The 14,780-nt window shown below is 37.3% G+C and overlaps 1 protein-coding gene across 1 annotated transcript in view; it reads left to right on the top strand.

Moving 5' to 3' along the window:
- The window catches only part of LOC127167970 (cell migration-inducing and hyaluronan-binding protein-like), a 137,888-nt gene continuing 123,108 nt past the window's right edge, over positions 1-14,780 (top strand). The window contains 1 exon segment of the mRNA XM_051114411.1: positions 1-104. The gene's annotated coding sequence lies outside the window, so the exon portion shown is untranslated.

The following is a 14,780-nucleotide window of genomic DNA, read 5'->3' as shown; positions in this document are numbered from 1 at the left end:
TATCAGTGTGTCGCCCTTGCTGTCTTATGAACTCATGCCGCGCATCAGCTGCTTGTAGTCCGCACAGTTTCCGTGGAGCTGACGGCAATCTGCTCACGCTACAGGTTGGTCTCCACTTCTGGACCTTTATCTTTGTGGATTTTCAAACTCATGAATGATGTCACTGTATACTTTCAAGGGTACAAACCGGCATGTGTACTTGAGTGAGACAAGTGCGCTTTGATTTCTGCGGATCTGTATCTCACTGGTGAGCGGTGCGCGCGTCAAGGTGCGTCTTTTTCCCATTTCGAGTCATCCATTACGCGCTCGTGTGTTTTATCCAGTGCCATTTTTTGCATAATGTCAACAAAACCGGTGCGTTTTTGCAAGCAAGACCGGTCAGATATTTAGTAGAGAAACCTATTCCAGTTATGTGAGTTTGCGAGTGTTTGTGGCAACATGTTTCACCGGTGCAAGTTCAGACATAAAGATCATTAACAGCTCGCGTCTGGTGATCCGCGCATCACCTGCGCGCCATCAGCACCTGATCGATTTGACAGTTTCATCTGATTATGATAGCCGAGATAAAACACCGAAACTGACATGTCATGTCATGGTGGTTAGATGTATAATGTGATATGAGAATGTTGTAATATATTGAATGTTGTGTGTATTGTATAGTACAGTATAATGTATTGTGTAGCCTATTGTGAGGGATAGTATATTGTGCTACAGTGCAGGGTAGTATAGTGTAATATGGTATCACAGTGAGATATATACTTCAAATATAAGCATGCACCTTTACCTTTCCCACGACACCTGGAAAGTAGGACCCTGTGAAGGACGACAGTTTCCACCCATTTCATCATCATCTTGGAAATCAAGGTATGTAATGCTTTATTACTCTTTATTGTGCATGTGACAATATTAAAAAGCATACTTCCACTGGAGAGGTTGCGTAAACCAGTTAGCCGGGAACGGATCCACATTCCACCCAAAAAGCCATTAGATTGTGATGTGATGCTTCACGGTATCAGACAAAGCTGATTTCCATACTGCAAATACTGTGAAAAAGCCCCTTGTTATGGCATCTCCGCCTTTGTGGTCACCAGACGAATGGCACGGTACCAAAGCCAGAAGTTCATGTGTGGAATTCATTGCAAGCAGCAAGTGCACGCAGACTCTTCTGTGTCCAAACAATGCAGACTGGCAGCAAGTTGTTTTCATGCATCTGTGAAATTACAGCCCCTCATATGTGGTGCCCAGCAAGTGGGCAGTTGTTTTTTTCAAGCCCCATTCATCAGCCACTAAATGGTGTGTGAAATTGTAGAGGGCAGATATATTTTTTCTCTCAAGCTATGCTGTGCGAGAGGGTTGGAGTTTGTTTATTCGTTTAGACTACTTGTTAGTGGAAACAAGTAGCTTGAACAGCTTAAACTTTATTTAAGTTAGTTCTAAAGCTTTTTTCATGTAATATTTATATTTTAATTTATTTTAGACTCTAAAATTAAGAAAAATATACACTTAAATAAATGTAAAATAAAATAAATAAATAAATATATATATATATATATATATATTTAAATAAAATATAATAAAAAAAAAATCCTATCAGTAGAAACCAGAATATCAAAGAGACTTTGGGTTTTGCACATTTGCAAACAATGTTTAAAGCATGTGATCCAGGGTCCAGATTTTCATGCCGATCTGTATGATGGCAGCTACCCATGCTTGAACTTGAAACGGTGGCATGCACTTTTGAACGCAGTCCAGCATTAGAGCTCTGGAGAGCTAGATGTTTTATTGAGAGCTTTCAGCTGGTAGTAACTCATGCATTGTGGGCAGGGGTCTTGTGTGCGAGTGCCAGTTATTTTAGGCTGTTCATTAAACACCTATGAGATGCAATGGCTGGCTTCAGGCTGACCTAGTTGAAGACAGGTGGAGGCGGACAGATGTCCTGTTGCAGGGTGTGTGCATAAATGCATGTGAGTTTAGGACACATCATTCGAATTTGACCACTACCTTCCCTTCGCAACCAGCCTTTGAGTCAGGTGCGTGCCTGTCTTGTCTTGAAATGAGCTTGCTAGGTTGTAGAGCGTTCCAGTTCGGTCAGTTCTGAGGTTCTTTTTTAGTTAGTATATGCTGCTTTAGATAGTAGACAGCAAGGCAGATGACTAGGTTTTGGAACAGAGCCCTCTGTATTCCCAATGCCTGTGTCTCGCTCTTATTCTCTCTCTTTCATCCTTTCTCCTGCCTCTGGGCTAAATCTAGGTCTGAGTTATAAAACAGCTTGTAACTACAGTCCACGCCTGACCACAACAGATAAAATCCTTGAAATATTTCACTAAAGACTTATGAAAGAGTACATGTTGTAGCACCTTATCACCAGTGACTCACATGTTGCAAGCTGCAGCTGGAAAAATGTCATAAATGGCCTATATCAAAAGCGTTGTGGTCTTTTAGTTCATGATTAACGTGTGAAGTCATTAATTGCTTGCTTCCTTGACAACAACAGTAGTTCACAGAAAAATGTGATTTACTGTTCCCAATCTGACTTTTTTCAGTGGAACAAAAAAGATGAATATTTGAAGAATTTTCATGTTGTTCTTTTCCACACAATGACAGTTCATAGTGACAATGACTGTCAAGCAGTGTTATTATACTGGTTTTATACTGTATACTATTATAGTGTTTATGTGTATTGTGAATTAAAATTTTATTTATTCATTTATTAATTTTACTTTTTAATTTCAGTTGTAGTTTTAGAAATTTTAAGTTAATTTTTTCATGTAATATTTGTATTTTGCTTTATTTTAGCTTAATTTCAATTAACATAAACACTAATTAGTAGTTGCAGTTTTAGTTAACAATAACAACACTGCTATCAAGCTCCATAAAGAACAAAAACACCCTAAGGAGCCATTCACATGTCTTAAGGATGCGTTCTTGTGTTAGAAAACGTCTAGACGCAGCGGTATAGAAGGGAATAGAATGCAGGGGTCTACCTATTTTTAACATGGCGTCTTAAAAATGTGGTGCACATGGTGTCAAATGCTGAAAAAGCATCGAGATGCTTTGATTTTTGAAAGATGTTCATCTAGCTCATGTTTACATTGATTAAAAATCTAAATATAACACTGCAGAATGCATCTTGATGGATCATTAAGGACCATCAAAGAAATTAATAAAATAAAATTAATAAACTTCTAATTTCTATGCATAAACTCAGAATTTCTATGTATAAACTCAGAATTTCAAAATATAAACTCAGAATTTCTGTGTATAAACTCAGAATTTCAAGATATAAAATCAGAACTTCAAGATATAAAATCAGAACTTCAAGATATAAATTCAGAATTGTGAGATAAAAATTTTTAATTTGTATGTAAAAACTTAGAATTGTGATATAAACTTAGAATGTGTATGTATAAACTCAGAATTTCAAGATATAAGCTCAGAATTGTGAGATATAAACTCAGAACTGTGATATAAACTGAATTTCTATGTATAAACTCTGAATTTCTATATGTAACAAAACTGTGTTTAAAAACTAAGAATTTCTATATATAAATTCAGAATTGTAAGATATAAACTCGCAGTTCTAGCTTTTTTTTTCTCACAATTGCAAGAAACAGAAGTCTAAATTGTGAGATAAAAACATCTATTAACATAAATGACTATTTCTAATTTTTATTCTGTGGCGAAAATGGGCTTCCATAATATGGAAGCAGAATTTTTAACATTTAATCTCTTTTACTGACATCCATAGTTAAAAAATGAAAAAGAATAATTCTTCAACATGTCCCCTTTTGTGTTACATTGGAAAAAAATAACGGCACACGGGTTAAAGGGATGAGAGTACATATAATCAGTGAATAATGGCCTAATTTTTAACTATATGTTTATTTATAGCTAGCACATTTTGGTCAAATTGTATTCATAAATAAAGCTGGCACACACTGGCCCACAGTGCACCTGTTGTGTTTTGTATGTCTAGTGCGTCTGTGAATGTGTGTGATATTTCCAGTGCAGTCTGAGCTTTGGCTTCGGCCTGCCGCAGTCGGGGGGATTGCGGCGTTCATCCACATAATGTCATGACACTTACCTCAGCTCATTTCCATGTAAATGAATAACTACACGGGATGTGGAATATTGACATGAATATTGAAAACAGGGAGAAGATGGCAAGTGAATGTACTGATTTATATCTACAAGAGGCCCATCTCCATTTATCACGGAGCTGGAGTCAATTGAAACGTGTAAACGAATTTTGATTTTCTTTTCATGTGTATGAAATTTGATAGATGGGTTAATTTGTGCTTGAGGTGTAAATGGAGGGTCTATTAAGATTTGCTAATTGGTTAATTCTAGGTTCTGGTTAAAAGCCGTACCTGTGCGTGTCAAGGGTTTATAGATGCATTTCGCTGTCAGATTGCAGTGCGTGAGACTGATGATTGAGCTATAAGTCTGGAGAGGCTGTGGACTGGGTAGCTGACTTAAAAACGGACAGCTTTTGTAAAATTTTATTTAAAAATGTCAACAAAAAAAATTGCACAGCACAATTTCTGTATCCTCGGGTAAATATGAAATGCATGAAAATGGTACAAAATGCTCAAAAACATTCACAAATAGTCTGTGTAACATTAGGTTAAAATCGCTGTTTATTGTATTTTGATATGATACATTTTGAGTCTTCTTGGCAACAGCTGTTTTGAAGCGATAGTTAAAAAAATATGATATTTTCATGCTTATTCACGACAAATGCATCAAAACTGAGTCACCACAAAATAACCACAAGGCTGTTTTATTTTGTTAAACTGCCCAGGCCTATTTATAACATGACAGGAATTCCTCCATAACAAGGCAAATCAGTGATTTAAATAACCAGGCTATCTAGATTAGTCCTGAAGATGAATGGCTTCTTTGGTTGCCATGTATAAACAATTTGATTTCGGCCATATGCGCGTTACAAAGCGTGCCGGTGCGTACAAGCATCTGCGCGTTTACAAGATCGATGAAAATCACCCTGATGAAATTTTTCACCTTGATCATAAACGGACCCAGCAGCACGAAGAAGCCGCACATGTGCGTTCATTACTTATGACCAAAGATTGCTCGAATCCATCCCGAAGAGCCTCAAGGTTATGAATTTGCAGGTGTATCCTGACAGCGCCATATCTCTTGGACGGCGTATAATCTCTCGGTTCACCAAATGAACAGCAGGTTTGTCAGCCCTGACGCCTGTCAGAAGGTAGAGTAATTCATTGGCTGTCAGAAGGCAAGCAACAGCCTCAACGCAGACTGTCAGATGTTACCGACAAACAAGCTAAATTGAAGAGGCTTGAGGAATACCAACAGCTCTCTTGGCTGGAATTGAAATAAAATAAGAGTCCATTGGCTTCCGTTCATGAAATGCATTTGGGGCACTGAAGACGTTTGATGAGTCTTGTGGTGTCGTTTTGCAACAAGTTGTAAAACTAACCACAAAGGTTTAGTAAAGCTGGTAAAAAGAAACACAGTGTAGACTGCTGTCAGGAACATGACTGTACGTTAGTTTTGGACTATACAGTTTTATGCAAAAGTTTGGCAAGCCCTTGCAGAATCTGTGAAAATGTGAATAATTTTAACAAAATAAGAGAGATCATACAAAGTGCATGCTATTTTTTATTTAGTACTGTCCTGAGTAAGATATTTTATATAAAAGATGTTTACATAAAGTCCACAAGAAAAAAAAAATAGCTGAAATTATTAAAATAACCCCCTGCAAAAGTTTTGGAACCCTTGGTTATTATAAAATTCTTTAGTTTTCTTATAAAATTCTTTAGTTTTCCAGCATTTTTGTGTATTTGAACCCTTTCCAGCAGTGACTGTATGATTTTGAGATCCATCTTTTAACACTGAGGACAACCAAGGGACTCAAACACAGCTATTTAAAAAAGGTTCAAACATTCACTGAATGTTCAGTGAATGTTTGAACCTTTTTGAAGTCATGGATCAGTTGTAGATCATTCACACACAGTATAAAGAACCAAGGGTTCCCAAACTTTTGCAGCGGGTTATTTTAATAATTTCAGCTATTCTTTTGTCTTGCGGACTATATGTAAACATATTTTATGTATAATATCTTGCTCAGGACAGTACTAAATAAAAAATAACATGTATTTTGTATGATCTCTCTTATTTTGTTAAAATTATGCACATTTTCACAGATTCTGCAAAGGGTTCCCAAACTTCTGCATGGTACTGTATTTAGTTATAGCTTTAGTTAATAGTGCATATAAATTAAAATGATTAAATATTGTTCTTCCTTGTATTTATTTATTGGAAAACATGTCATGCATGTAAAACATGTCTTAAATACTAATGAATTTGACTTATGTTTTATATATGTATGTATATATGTATATATGCATCTTGTAGTTTTGTGGTCATTTCGCAACAGGCCGTAAAACTAACCACCAATTTGTGGTAAAAGAATGCAATGCAGACTTGACTGCTGTCAGGAAAATGACTGGTGACTACGAACCAGCGTATACCTGGCAGGAGCAAACACCTGCTCCCAGCCGCTAATGTATGGGTTGCTAGGAAAGACAGCGAGATTGCTGCATAAACCTGTAATAATACAGACAGTAGTATTCCCTCAGGATGCATGTTAACAGAAGTGTTGCATGCACAAGGGCCGCTTGCTTTCTCCAAGACTAGCTCATAGCCCCTCGAGGGATCTTTGTTCCCCAAGATGGAGAAGGGTATCGGGCCTCTTATCGCCATCTTCATCAGTGGTTGGGGTTGGAGCTCCGCCATCTGCTGACAGACAGAAATGGAGCCATATGTCTGAGGACACGCTGACCCTCCTCAACATGCGTGTGAGCGATACGGCTGTCTGTTATCCTGGCATCCTGGTGGCGTGTGCAGATTTTTTTTCTGCAGATCCTCGCCTGAGCACAGTCGCAGGGTTAAATTATAAATAACGATGACAGATAGACAAGAACATGCAACAAAAGAAGATTTATGGCATGAGAGATGACTCTCAAGTGTTTTCTCGTGTGAATCGCTTGTGTTTGTCGGGATGCTGATTATTGATTCTGAAGGGGGTTTGGTTTGGGGGGAACGCGGATGATCTGTAATTCAGCTGTATACTGATAAACAACAGCAGCAGGGGGGGGTTGTTGATTAGGAACTGTAGTTGAGACAGATCTGGGAAAATGGAAATCAGAATTGATTGTTGAATTTTAAACTCAACTGAAATAATCCCAGCGATGCCCGCAAAGCAGTCCCCGACTTGTCTATGAGGAGTTCAAATGGTCCGTTTTTAAATTCATGTCTACACGCATGAGTTGCGAAACTACGGGTGATTTTAAATGAGCTTTTTGTCCATCCGTTAGGTTGTCTGAACTCAGGTGCGCAATAGGCTTGCCATGATACGCTCTTAAAATTAAAAGTTCTTTTTTGGCATTGATGGTTCCATTAAGAACCTTCAACATCATTGGAACCTTTCCATTTCAAAAAATGTTTTTTTGTATTATAAAAAGATTCTTTAGATTAATACATCCTTCACGCTAAGAAAAAATAGCTCATTTAGAAACTGTTCACTGAAAGGTTCTTTGGGGAACCAAAAATGGTTTTTCTATGGCATCAGTGTTGCCAAGTGCACTACATTTATGATGTTGCCCTGGGTTGTTTTTTAGTCCACAGGTTAAAGCAATCTCGCCTGCTATGCTCCTGGAAGCGATTTTGATGGAGGGAAAAAACATAGCAAAATTAGGCCAGTTTTGATTAGCAGTTGGACTGGGTTTGATTAGCAAACCTGGCAACCCTGTATAACATCACTGCGAGAACCTCTATTTAGAATCAGTTAATACCACTTGAAGTAAGTGATGAAAGTCAGTGGGTCATGATCCAGTTCCTTAACCTCTTAAAGTTGCTATGTTGTGAAAGTAATGACAGATGCTGTAATTCCATACTGAGTGAAATTAATTCTTGAAAAGGAAACAATGTAAAGCAGATCTGAATGTAAGTTCGGAGTTGACTGTAAAATGATTGGAGAAGTCAAGCATATGCTACTAGAGAGAAGTCAGAAGTTTCACCTTTTGATTCAAAATTACAGGTAAAAAATTAAATGTATGCATGGATAAATCATTCAAAGTAAGTTTAATACCATGCATTTAGAAAGTAGAGTAAATTTCCATTTCTTGTCAACATTAGTTGTGCAGTATATTAATACAATGCACCAAACAATATGAAGGTATTGAACTAGATGCATTTAAAAACCAAGATCATTGCAAAAGTTGACATGTTTGTTGAGGTTTGGTGAACAATGCACAATTTTAACTAACTGCATTTTACTTTTTTATTTTCTTTTTTTCATTGTCTAGGCAACTGAGCAACAAACAATACCCCATATTTCCACCTAGAATCCAACCAGCAGTATTAACTCCCTTTCACATCAAGAACAAGAACTATATCAGTGTCTACACCAATGCACAATACTATTCTGTTTATTATAAGCACACTTCCTTTATGTTGTCTGCCACTTTAAATGTTCAAGCTGTTTACAGTCAGGTGGATTCTGATTGGCTGTCAATGTCTTATCATTCATCAGCTGGAAAAAAAAATGTCCTGAAAGTGATTTCAACAACATTAGCCCTTTGTTAGAGTTGTGATGTGGACTTCTCTATTCTTGTAGAATTAGAAGTTAATAATATAATCAGTTTGAGCACTGGTAATAAAATTTTGACATTGTGGGAAGTCTAGCCTACACATGAGTTAGGTTTACTTTCAACCCAAGCTCATTGAAAATTCGCGTAGATTTCTGCAACACGTAATTACATACCTTACTGCATGTTTCGCGGCAGTTTCAAAGTGAAATGTCCAGAGAGTGGCACTAAAACACATTTAATACGTGACCGTGTTACATTTTTATTACATTAATAAAGCTGTGTATTGCTGTGTTTTTATTAAGCTGCTTGAGGTACGGCTGTTCAGAATTGAAATATCAAGGGAGTGTCGCTAAAGTTTAATGTTCTGTCGTGTTATAAATATCCCCTACACCAAACCGAACCCTAAACCTAGCCATTAGTGTTGCCAAATGCAAAAGTGATATAAAAACGCATTTTTGATTTGGGCTGTGCTATTTTAACTTTCTTATGCGGATTTGAGCTGTTTTGTCAAACCGTATATTGACGGGGTTCATACTGGAGCTCTTTATAACTCAAGTGCAACACCATATTGCGTTAACTACCGACCAAACCTACTGAATTAGGAAACTCAGGCATATGAAGCTGTATATGTGACAACAAAAGTTTTGAAGCATAATATATTCTGTAAGTAAATAATGTAAGTAATAATGTGAAAATTAGGCTTTATTAATCAAAACTCACAAAAGTTGTTGGAGTTTTACTGCCTCTAGTCTTCATTTCAACTGGAAACTGCAGTGATTTGTACATATAGATAATTTTTTTCAGTTTTGCAGAAATGTATATAGAGGCACGTATTTCCACTGAGCCTATGTTGTTTATGTTCAAGCTTTAGGTACAATAGATATGAACATTCGGTTCAAGCAGTTGTCTGAAACCATTTGACCAGAAAAGGTGGTCTGGGGTAAGTTTCACGTGCAAATTTAGAAGTACACTGTTATTAATGACATAAAATCTGCATGCTTCCGGTCACATTTATTATAGCACAATGCATTTCTCATTGCTGCTTGTCTCTGAATTAATTGCCTTTGGGGAGCAGCTCGCGTTTTTCGCATCTGTTGCGTGCACCTGTGTCAGCGCTGTTCTGTGTGTGTAAAGTTTTGTCTGAAAATCCAAAGGGACAAATTTCGCTAACACCATAAAACTAGCATCTTCTCCTCCTCTAGTGTGTTACCTAGCTACAGAAGTAAACAGCTGCCACTGTTGATGCTGACGTACCGCACGGACCCAAGAAGTTCAGATATATTACACTATCAGACTCCATTAACTGAAACCATCTTGTTTGCCTTACGTTTTCTCCGAATTCCTAAAAAAGCACCTGCTGTGAAAGATGCATTGCTTATATAAGCACTCACTCTAAAACTCAAAGCTAAAGCCGCTTCCCCAGGGCAAATCCAGCATCTGCTTGTTCCACTTAGCTGGATGCTAAAATGCGCTTCATATTTTAGTTTGTGACCCCTAACCCTTCAGGCCATGTTTAAGGTCTTGTAATATATTGCAGCTTGAGACAGAGAGCTAAATATAGCCATTCGGCCTTGCTGTTGTGTTAGCATGGTGGCTAGTAGCTTGTGCAACAACAATACAGATATCCTACATAAAATGCATGTTTTAAATGACATCTTGCTGTTGGCTATTTGAGTACTGTAACAACCGTTAAACTTTTTATAATTTTAGTGCGGTGGCTAATTGCCAACCTGTCATCATAAAAGGCGGCATGCTAACTTTAGTCATTAAATGCATGCGATGCAAATACAACACATTTTTAATGCCCACTCCTCATTTACCTGCCTGTCATTGTATCAGTCACTACCAGGAAGTGGCTGCTGCAGGAACGTGTCTGATTATAATGGCTTATGAAAGAATTTCTGCTAATCCTAACAGTTTATCATGTACATTTTAGAAACACAACCTCTGGAATACATGCAGCACTGACAGTTAATTGTCTCTCTGTGTTGACAACTGGTTTATTTTCCATTAGCGCAGGATCAAATAATGGAGACACGTTTAGCATGCTTGTTTTGCCTCCAGCATGTTGAAGACCCCTTGATGGGCACTAAAAGTGTGTTGTGGTGACATGAATCGCAAATAAGCTCCGTGTTTTTTTGGTGTATGTCGACCGCATGTTTGCCCACTGCAGTGACACACCCATTTATCAAGTCCTTCAAATGCAATCTAACGTGTATCGTGTGCAACTGAGTACATTCCCTACTAGAGGCCATCGACTGCTTGTTTTCCTCAGGGAAATTATCACAGACAAGGTCAAAAGTGATCTGTGTCTAGCTTCAGATCATGATCTACTTACTGTCTGGCTAATATTGTTCTGGAACATGGAACATTGGGCAAAGAAAAGGTGACGTATTATAAAAAGCGACATGTATGTTGTCAGTGTCCCAACAACCTGTATATGGTTGGGGACTGAGAACCGATATTGAATTAGAATGAGTTTATTTAAAGAAGATCATAGAACTGAATAGTTTTTATGATATTTGGTTCTGTTAATGTTTGCATTGTTCCAAACAATTTGGACAGAACACTGTATTACAATCCTGTGACAATGTTTCTGAATCTACGGCATGTGACATTTGTAAATGATTATTGTTTGGCATTTGGGATAATATTTAGCATAAGCATAAGCATAAATCTAGCAACTTTAGCAAGTTTAATGCTTAAAACTAGAAAAATAATTGGTCAATGGGGTTAAAAAATGAATTGTGCATTTTTTTAATGATTTTTGTGTGCACTAAATCTTGCATACACTTGTTAGCTTACATATATTTAGTTCTCAAGTAAATTTATCTTAGCTTTAGATATTTTTACTAGAAAAGAAGACAAAAAGAAACCAGAGAAAATAGTGAGGACAAAAGATGCAGTGCACACTCCTTGCACTGTATGTTTTGTTGCATGTACAAAAATATTTGGATGAAGATTCATTGCCTTCTTATTTTTTTAAATCTCGCATCAAACAACATTTCATGCTCATCATTTAACTCAGATTGCAATCTCACAACTCCAGTGAAGCACACGCCAATGCAATGTAAATTCCTTACCAATTCGTCTTAAGTGCTCAAGTGTTCAGGTGTTCAAAATTTGTTTAACAACATGAAAATCACTCAGTTTTAGCATTTCTAAGAAAATACAACAGGTTCTGTGCTTAAATTGCAGTTAGTTTGGGTATAAATTTCATGCACTATTCATACAATTCATGCACTAATAATATATGTGTTGCGCCAGTAAACCATTCATATTTGATACAGTTTCTGAATGTATATTGTTTAAACACACTTTTGGTTCAATACAGTTGCAGAATCTGCAAAATGTTAACTGTTTTCATGAGTCATGAGTTCCTTCTTTGTCCCTGAACAGTTAAACTGTCTGCTGTTCCTCAGAAAAATTCTTCAGGTCCCACAAATTCTTTGTTTTTTCTGAATTTTTGTGTATTTGAAACCTTTCCAACAATGACTGTATGATTTTGAGATCCATCCTTTCACACTGAGGACAACTGAGGGACTCATATGCAACTATTACAGAAGGTTTAAACACTCACTGATGCTTCAGAAGGAAACACGATGCATTAAGAGCCGGGCGTGAAAACTTTTGGAATTTGAAGATCAGGGTAAATTTTACTTATTTTGTCTTCTGGGAAACATGTAAGTATCTTCTGTAGCTTCTGAAGGGCAGTATTAAATGGAAAAAATATGATATTTAGGCAAAATAAGAAGAATGTTCACATCCTCATTCTGTTCAAAAGTTTACACCCCCCAGCTCTTAATGCATCTTAATGCGTTTTTCCTTCTGAAGCATCAGTGAGTGTTTGAAACTTCTGTAATAGTTGCATATGAGTCCTTCAGTTGTCCTCAGTGTGAAAAGATGAATCTCAAAATCATACAGTCATTGTTGGAAAGGGTTCAAATACACAAAAATGCTGTAAAACTTGTCGATCTTAAAGGACTTTTCTGAAGAACAGTGGGTAGTTACTGTTCAAGACAAACAAGGAACTCATGAACAACTATCACTAAACAAACAAACACACACACACACACACACACACACACACAAAAAAAAAACATCTGTGGATCATTCAGGTAACAACTCAGTATTAAGAATGAAGTGTCATTTTTATAAATTCAACTATTATTTTCTCTCGTGGACTATATGTAAACATCTTTTTTTGAAATATCTTATTCAGGTCAGTGCTAAATAAAAAATAACATGTATTTAACAATTTGTAGATTCTGCAAGGTGTATGTAAACTTTTGACTTCAACTGTATCACCTTTTACAGCTATGTGAGTCAAAAAAAGTTTTAGCAACCATAAAATGCAATTGTCAAGTCAATAGAGAGCTACTAGCCAGTTACTAACTAGCTGAAGTGTGAATTTTGCATCTCAACTGATGATGCATTCCTACCCATTTCTCGATTCCCAACTCTAATAATAGTACAATTCCAAACCTATGTTCTTAATATTTCGATTTCCATTCATAACAAACCCATCAATCAAAAAGTTTGCTGGCAAGTCCTTGAGAGGACGTATTTTTTTAATAGGGAGTATAAAAATAAGCAATTGGAGGAGGTAGAACGTGGCAAGGCTCGGGCAAACGGAGCGATGAGTTGATCTACGGCCTTAATTTCCACCATATGGCCTTGAGTGTAAAAGTTATTGCTTGATTTCAAACACATGCTTTCTCAGGCCAGTAAACCTACAGGATTGTGGGATGTCAGTCAAGTCTGCTTCCAATGAACTGGAATCAGCTATTAGCTAGCGTGCTGTTGTGTAACTCCGACTTTGGGCTGGATTTTCGCCCGAGCGTCGAAGCCAAGTCTGAAGCCCTGGAGCTCCACCACGAGATTCCGCTTTGGATAAACGCATAATCAGTTGTCTGATATGCACAGCTTTATCATTGACTCCATTGTCATCATTTCAGGCACTTCACTAACACAATCTTCGTTAAAAACCAAGGCCAGACCTGTTTGCCTGCGACCACCTCGGGCGACTTAAGCGGATTTGCAATTAAAGTAATGCACAATCATCCATGAAATCTCATAAAACAACATTGAATTAAAGAGAGCTACAAGAGGCTGAGCAATTTAAGTAGGAAAGGTGGGTAGAAATGAGTACAAAGAACGTCTAAAAGCGATACTTAAACCAGGCCTATAACCTGATTTAGGGGGTCACACGACGTCTCCGGGGACAAGAGAAAGATTTGCAAATCATTAGTGGCTCTTAATTAAATATTTTCCTCCTTTTGTTCGACGCCGTTTCATTTACAAGCCGCACTCGTTACCTTTCGTGCTTCCAGTGTTTTTAATAAGATTAGCGCTGCGGTTTAAGGTGTATTCCTTGCAGATAAACACTTCGGCCGCTGGAGAGTTTGAAAGTATGACATGCCATTGTATTTTGAAGTCACACGGTCATAATGGTGCAGACGTCAAACGTTATAATGAGGTATTGACGCTCTTGAATAGTGAGGTTGAATGAAATCTGAAGGTCTGCTGCGGTGTGAATTTTTGTCTCTCTTAACTGCTTATTTTTTTTGAGATATCCTTGGCTAAAGGACAACTTTTGTCTGTACTCGTAAACTCTGATGGCGTTTTTTAGCCATTGATGGAGTTTTCATTTATTTGATTGTTTGTGTTTTGTTTCAGAAGCAGCTTTTTTCCCCTGTGACCTTCAGCCTCATGCACTGAACAGATTTAGCAGTTTATTTGTACAGTGAGTCACACTACTGCTGACGTGTTGGCTTTGTGCGTGTGCGAGTTTCTATTTGAGCTAACCTGGCAACTGTCACTCTCTCAGCTTGGATTTATCTGTTTTCTCTGTCTCTCTGGCTCTCTCCCATTATTCTTTCATCTAAAAAGGCAACTCAAAGCCAACATTCTTCCTTTTATTGCTTCGTCTACTGCTAAACAGTATTTGAACACATAAAAAATGTTTGAATGCCATTGCATTAGATATCTAAGTATCAATCCAAGTAGCATTTGTGCTCAAATGCCGCAGGAGATTTTATGCTTAATGAACTGATATTTGGATGCTTTTTAGAGCATGTATGAAGTCATTTCTCCTCAAGTTCAACCTTAACCTTTCTAACATACAAAAAAGCAACAGTATTT

The sequence above is a fragment of the Labeo rohita genome, chromosome 7 (genome assembly GCF_022985175.1).
Source record: "Labeo rohita strain BAU-BD-2019 chromosome 7, IGBB_LRoh.1.0, whole genome shotgun sequence".
NCBI lineage: Eukaryota > Metazoa > Chordata > Actinopteri > Cypriniformes > Cyprinidae > Labeo > Labeo rohita.
This window is presented reverse-complemented; position numbering and strand designations above follow the sequence as displayed.